Below are 8,302 nucleotides of genomic sequence, written 5' to 3'. Positions count from 1 at the left end.
TGTTTCAGCTAGAGTAGGATTTACCTTCCTTTAGCTTGATACCTACTAAACCTATATGATATGTATGTTCCTCTTTGGAGTTTGAGAAAAGAAGAATATTATCAATATAAACCAATACGAAATCGTTGGCTATAGACTAGGCAGGTTTTCCACGATATGCATGAAAGTAGCCCGCGTGTTCACATCTCCTTGTAGCATGACTCAGCTAATGAAACTTCCAAGGAGTCGCTTGAAATTGTTATAGTAATCGCCTTCTGCGTTTAATCTTGTCTGGAAATAAGTATCACTCAGGTCAATCTTACTTCTGAATCTTGCCCTTCCTACTACATTCATTATCTGGGTCAGAGTTGGGATAGTAGAACTGTCCATCACAGGTTTTTCATTTCTTAGTTCCAGATCAACAAGAGGCGACATTCTTTTACCTTCTATTTTGAGCTGAACAAATATTGTTATGGTACCTAGTGATTCTGCTCAGTAGAGCATTCATCTTCTTTTGTTGTGGTTTATCGAATAACTTAGATGGTCTTTATATAGGTCAGGAATAGAGTAGGTTGTTTGGTTCTTGAGGTAAGAGATGTCCTGTAACTGGATATGGTAGTTTATTTCCCGCATAGGTGGTAGTTCTTCTGGGATCTGAATAGGGAAAACGTTACAGTATTCATCCAACAGGCATTAGGCAGTGGCTTCACTGACTGCTGCATGATATTCTCCCATTGTTGGATTGCATAAGTTTCTGACCTTCTGTTCCAGGAAGTTAATAGTAGATTGTCCACATCTGCTCATGGCTTTGTAGCGGTTTAGGAATGTGTTAGGAATACCAGAACCCGATACCTAGGGACCACCCTAAGTAGGGTAATCCCACTTGGAATTGGAATCTCTGGTCTCCAACACCCCCCTCTGGCTCCCTTACGGAGCCCGCGCATCATCACTTATATCAATCTCAGTTGCGTCCTGTGACTACATTACCACAGAAGTGAAGGTGTTAGAATAACACTGTATACGTCGCCGCCGTCCGTCCGACCGGATCCTGTTCGCAGAATATATGAGAGGGGACCTTCGGCTAGGCCTGGGAAGTGGGACGGAGTAATTCTGTCAACCACTCAGAGAGTTACTAGGCTTCAAAGATATAACACCTTTGGCATGGGCCTTAAGTAACAGGACGATTTCGCACAATGAGATGGTATCAAATAGTAAAGGATCTCTACTAGAGACCGATACAATTGCATACACCAGAAGAGTCTAGAATTCGAAAAGATACTACCAAAGAAGCCAACGAACTTCACGGAGTGTTGCAACTGAGTTTTGGAACACGTTGTAGTCATGGAGTGATTCTCAATACTACAATGGTTACTAAAACCTAGTACCCAGAGAGCAACCAAAGGTTGCCGACCGAGGGATTAATTACCAGTCGAGTGGAGTAGCTTCCTGCGAGTGAATTGGAAGTCATCCAAAGAAAATCTATCAGTTGGGTATGGAGTTACAAAGGGTCGAAATCAAATAACCTATGATGGTTATAATGACGACCACCTTTGCAGATATCACCATGGATAAGACTGATCATTTTATCAATGGTGAAGACAATTGGGACCAACTCAGTTCGACTTAAGAACTAGGCCATAAGTCTAAAGACTCTGCTAATCGGACGATTACTACTGGAGGGAGTATATTTCCTAAGAAGAAATATAGTAATTACCGAAGCTGGTGTGATGGTTTTCAGCATCTACAGGTGTTCACACCTAGGAAGAAAACTCGACATTGCGAATTACGATTGAAGAGGTACATAAGTTGTATGATAAATAGATGTAGTCCACGAACACTCAGACGTGGAATATAAATATCGAAGTGCCTCCCAAGCTTTAGACATCATCAAGCAACGGAGAAGAGACCTTAACAATATAATATTGTTTTTACGATTCTACCTGACCTTACCCACTTTACTTCACTCCTAGTAGTCATAAACGAAACGAGCCAAGTCTGAGCCTTCCTGGACAATCTCCGTCTACAAAAACGAATCTCGATTGGCCTAGATAATCTTGAAGTCTATCAAGTTATCTCCACCTAACAGAATGGCATTCTAATCCAGACGTTGTATTTAGCTAAGTTCCCAATCAAAATCTCTTGAGAAGGAAGCATTGCGGAGCCAAGTCGGATAATAGCACTACTGGTCTTATGGTATGTGGATCCTGACCACCTTACTGCTATATGAATGGATATGGAGCAGTTAAGGTCTTGGGTTCGGAGTCTATGGAGAGAGACAAAGGCATCACTGATCCTGTCTCTTCCAATTGTGCCAGGATCGAACAGAACTTGGACTCTTTCATAGTTGATCAGGATAGTACCTTCTAGGATAGTGTGGGTCTTGAATGGTGTTGGTGATTGGACTCTGTTGCATTTCACAACAATATATCCCATCTGGATTTCCTTATATTCACTGGATTAGGCTTGGTCATTATCGCTCTCTATTTATAGGCTGATGTGTATTGCTTAATTGCTGTTTCTTTTCCCTTCTTCGTATGTGAATTCTTTACTATTGGTCCAGTTTTTCCACATTCAAACCATTCTCCATTCTGTCATGTCGATTCGGTGGTGGACATTGTTTTCCTCGTGAAAAAATATTATCTGGCTTCTTCAGAGTACTTGGAGGGCTTGTGTCGTGGCTGCCTATTACTACTAGAGGATACCTGTGTCATGTATGCTTTGGCTTCATGGAGGATGGCATCCTTTCAATCAGCCCTTATAATTATTTCCAATATACTATAGTCTTCTTCCTCAAGTAACTTTAACACTCGTCCCAGGATAGAGTGCATGGCATCCTAGCATCACCACTTAAGAATATAGCTGGAGATACTTTCTTTCTTTATTCAGTCCCTATATATCAGGAGATTCCTAGCTACATTTGTAATTCTTTATAATCATACTCCGGTGACTTAGTGAATCTGGTTAAATTTATTCTATAGTAGGTCATTTGTAATACAGGATTGGAATGGACTTTTGAGGTATTTGCATACAGTCGATCCTCATAATATGACATTTCTGCAATATTTCTTATACCATTTGTGGTATGGGTCAGTTATTTTCACTTTGCAGAATGATTGAATATATTGTCCAGATATATAGTTATCCACATCAAACTTTTGTGAGAAAAGGTAGTCTGTATATTCGGTTACCCATCACTCAAAGGCTTTGGACTGGATGTTTTTTCCTTCTCCTGTAAACTTCAGCCCCAGGTGGAGCTGGAATTTAGGTCAGTCTGGTGTTTCAGGTTCTTCATTATCTTCCGTCCATACCGGAGGTGATTTTCTCCTTCCGAAGGCCTTCCTCCTGTACTAGCAATATCTGATTAGCTACTAGTTTTATCGTCGTTTAGAGGTTTAAACATAGGCTTCGTTGCTGAGATAGGTGGGAATTCTCCTGCGAGTAGTGTGACATCTGTCCTTACGGGTTTTCCCGGCTCCTTAGCAGACTGTGGGGGTTGTTTCTTTCTGGTGAGGTCTTGTCATGGGATCCGCTTCCCACTGCTGGTTGTCAATAACTCTACATTCATTTTAAGGTGAAGCCAAATGTACCATGATTGTGCAGCTTCTCTTCGCTAGTTTTCTGTGGTGGATGTTAATAGGTTAATCAGACCTGTATCAAAATACAGGTTCTCAACAACTTGTTGAGGTTAAAAATCTGTTATATGTTTACAAGGTGCTAATCACGAGATCGGTAAAAGGTATCATTGTAGGCAGTAGTATGTTCTACCAGTGAGGAGGGAAGAGTAGAAAACTAAAGAAAGATTCGAGGATGTACTGAGAAACACAGAGGTAACAGTTGAACCAAGTATATTAAAATACTCTCGGTCGAAGTCTGCCTTTTCCATTGAAGAATGAGGCGGCCTTTATATATACTAATCTGTTCATATCTAGCAGGAACGAAACTAATCAAAGATATTAAGCTATACACTTTGGTAAAACCAATCAAGTATCAAAATCATACTTGAAACAAATTATAAAAGAAAATTAAGCATAAAAGCGATACTTAAAACGAACATAAAATAAAAGATAAAGCTAAAGCAAGAACGAAGTACGTGTACAGGTTAAGGGTAGTACTCCTATACTGTAACCAGTATGGGTACTCGGTTATTGGTTTTATTTAATGTTTTGTTTTAAGTATTACTTTGATACTTGGTTTATTTTAAGTATCATTTGATACTTAGTTTTGTTTTATGTTTTGTTTTAAGTATCGCTTGCATACTTGGTTTGTTTTAAGTATCATTTGATACAGGGTTTTATTTTATATTTGTTTTAAGTATCGCTTTGATACTTGGTTTGTTTTAAGTATCATTTGATACTTGGCTTTGCTTTGTTTTAAGTCTTGCTTTGATACTTGATTGGTTTTACCAAAGTGTATCAATTGATACCTCTGATTAGTTTCGTTCATTATTGACACGAATGGATTTGTGTATTTAAAGACCGCCTGATTCTACGATGGAAAAGGCAGACTTCAACGGACAGTATTTCAACATACTTGGTTGAACAGTTACTTCTTTGTTCCTCAGTACACCCTCGAAGCCTCCTTTAGTTCTCAGCTCTTGCCTCCTCTCTGAAAGAGCAGGCCACCCGCCAACTATCGTATCTATTACCAATAACGTGATTTGCACCTTGCGAACATGTTACATTTTTTTAACTTCAGCAAGTGGTTAAGAGCCTATCATTGGATTGAGGCTTGATCAACCTATCGATGTCCACCTCAGAACGGTAGCGGAGAGAAGCGGCAGAATCACAGCACATTCACCTTCATTTCAAATCCAACATAGAGTCTTTGATGATGAGGAGTAGGAAGCAAATCCCACAACAAGACCTTACAAGAAAGAAACAACCCCCACGCTCTGCTAAGTAGCCAGGAGAACCTGCAAACATGGAAGACCTACAACCTCCAGGAGAATTCCCTTCTACTCCTACAAAGAAGTCTTTCTTTGAATGTCCAATCGACTCAGAATCCAGTAGCGAATCAGACATGGCTAGTGCCGGAGGAGGTCCCTCAGAAGGAGGTAAGTCTCGGGCTGGCCTGAAGAAGAGGAAGTACCCACAGTATTTGAACCTCCTAAGTTTAAATTCCACCTCTCAGCAAAGTTTACAACAGAAGGAAAAGACCTCAAACCTGAAGCCTTTGACCAATTAGCGACAGAACACACACACTATCTCCTCCTGCAAGGGAAAGAGGTAGAAGACCCTACAACCGGACTATAGGTTGGATTGTCTTTCAAAGGAAAGGCAACCGACGCATACCACCAATGCTATAAGGAATACGGCTGAAATGTAAAATTAAGAGGATCAACAGTTCTCGATTATCTGAAAGGCCGATTCCAATCCTTTATCATAAAAAACCTCCTATAGAACAAATTCAACCAGCTCTACCAAGTCAATGGAATACATATTAAGAGAATCACAGATGTATCTACGGATCTGATGATGTATAAGGACCGCATGAAGAAAGGAAGCATTTCCAACTACATCCTCAAGTGACGATTCTACGATGCCATGCGTCCTACCCTTCGGTGAGAGGTAGGACCACTCGAGGAAGATGGCGATAATATTACAATAATAATTGCAAGGGTGGAGCGAAAGGATACCATCCTCGATGAAACCAAGGCATACAAACCACAGGCTTCCTCTAGCTGTAATAGGTAACCACGACACAAGCCCTCCAACAACTCTGAAGAAGATACCCCATGGTTTTTCAAAAAGAAATCGAAATCCTACAAAGAATCAAGGCGACAGAAAGGAGAATGTTTTGAATGCGTGAAAACAGGACACATGGCAAATACTACCCTACGAAGAAAGAGAAATGAAAGGCAATTAAGCAAGTGGCATCAGCCAACAATATTGAGAGCGATAGTGATGATATCCAATCCAGCAAATATGAGGAGATCCATATCTGATATATCGATGTGGGATGCAACATTGTCCGAACACCGGCTACATTTAAGACACATACCGCCTTCGCAGGTACTGTTCTGATCAATGGCAAGAAGGCCCGAGTCCTATTCAACACTGGCATGATTGGAAGAGACATGATCAGCAATGCCTTTGTCTCTGTCCATAGACTCCCAACTAGAGACCTTAACCAACCCATACCAGTCAATATGGCAGTGAAGGGATCACGATCAACAAGCCATAAAACCTGCAGTGCAACTTTTCGACTTGGTTCTGCCATCCTACCCCCACAGGAAATGCTGTTGGTGCAAGCAGTATCTGTATAGCCCAGTGGTAGACGATCGAAAGATATTTCACACAGAACTTGGACTCTTCGTTGGCCCACTTTGTATATTTTCTCTCTTGCGCATTCTTTCATACGTGGAGGGGGAAATTGGGCTAACTATATACACATGGGATGTGGCCACCTCTGGTGTACCACAAAACACACTAACAGCCAATGTGACAGTCACCAGTTGATCATGATATCCACAAGTGGACATGACAGCTGTCCCCAATCGGATATGTTAGCCATGTATAAACCTTCTATCTATCATACAGTAAAGTACATGTCATCCTTCCAACACTCCCCCTGAAGCTTTGCCGCTCTCAATCCTCTGAGGTTAGGCATAGTTTCTCTCGCAATTCAGCTTGTTTGACTTTGCCGTAGATCTTCATAAATCCATCTGCGATCATTTCTGTAGTTGGTACGTAGATGATACAAATAGTGCCGTCGCGAACCTAGTGCTTGATCCAATGAAATTTAATCCCTACTGTCTTGCTTGGAGTCTGATATTCGCCCATGTTCACATTTTTAATATTTGCCTGATTGTCACTGTACACATGAAGTGGCTCGCATTTCATAGGTAGCCGACTTGTCTCATGGTGATTGACTCGCAATCACTGGTGCAATTCATGATCGAGTTTGTTGATTCAAATTCCTTCATCAAGGCTGGTTGCGGTAGCGATATATTCAGCATCCGCTGTGCTCTTCGCTGTTATCGACTGCTTGATCAATTGCCATGCAACTATTGAGCCGTACTAGTCCCGAATAACCATTCCAATTGTTGATTTCATAGAGTTGGGATCGCCAGCGAAATCAGAATCTGTGTAAAGGGCAATATTTCCATAAGGGTTGTCGACCCCTCCTCTAATTCCCAACTGCAACCGATATTCCACCGTCCTTGCCAGGTACCTCATCATACGTCTAGCCATCATCATGTGCCTCTGAGCTGGATCAGAGGCATATCTCCCTAACACTCCTACTGCAAATGAAATATCTGGACGTGTAGCAATTGCTGCATAGTTGAGACTCCCAACAATCTCCTGATACTCCTTTTGATTTGCCTTATTCTCGCCATCACAATCAATCAAGAGACTTTCTCCTTTTCCGGCAGTCCATACCTCTTCACTCATGGTAGTCATCTTTCCATTTCTTTTCAATAAGGACGTTCCTGGATCCAAAGAGGCGCTTACACCTTTCGCCGCATCCATCTGAAATCTTCGTAGGAGCAGTAAGATATATCCTGACTGGTCGAGTTTTATCACCCTCGTCCTCGTATTGCAGGTAATCTGCATTCCAAGAAAATGTCCTATCGGGCCCAAATCTCATACAGTGAAGGTGTTTTGGTGTATTTTCCTAGTTGCCTCGATTGCATCTCTCCCTCCAATGAGCAAAATATTATCCACCCATACAAGGAGACCTTGCTCCTCCTGATAGTAGACACCTGCTTCCCATTCACTCTTCCTAAACCCATTTCTAACCAGTTCACTATCTAGCTTTCCATACTAATTGAGTAGGCATTGCCGCAGACCAAAGAGACTCTTCTGAATGCGAACGCATACTGGTTCCTGCCTACCTGTATATGTAGCTCTACCAGTAACCTGGCGCTCTCCATCTCTCACGATTTCAAAACCTAATGGGAACTGTACATATAGCTCCTCCTTGATATCGCTTTCCAGGAAGGCTGTAACAACATCCAGTTGTTGGATTTCGTAGTCGTGGGCAGCTGCACATGACAGTACTAGTCGAACTGTACTAAGCGAAACCAATGGGGGATAGGTTTGCAAAAAGTCTATTCCGTGTTTCTGTTTAAAGCCATGGGCAACCAAACGGGCCTTATACCGTTCATGACCTCCATCCGAACCCAACTTTCTCTGCAATACCAATCATGATATAATTGCCTTTCTACCTATTGGCACCTTGTCCACCACAAGCCAACTCTTAAGCCTTTCTAGGTTACCAATTTCCTCCTCAACAGCCTTCATCTACAAATCTTTTTTGCGTAATCAATGTGACTCCTCGATTGATTGTGGACCGGCCTCCACCATTCCAAGAAAGTCAG

This window comes from Tuber melanosporum (genome assembly GCF_000151645.1).
Source record: "Tuber melanosporum whole genome shotgun sequence assembly, scaffold_56, strain Mel28".
Lineage (NCBI taxonomy): Eukaryota > Fungi > Ascomycota > Pezizomycetes > Pezizales > Tuberaceae > Tuber > Tuber melanosporum.
Note: the sequence above shows the minus strand (reverse complement) of the source record.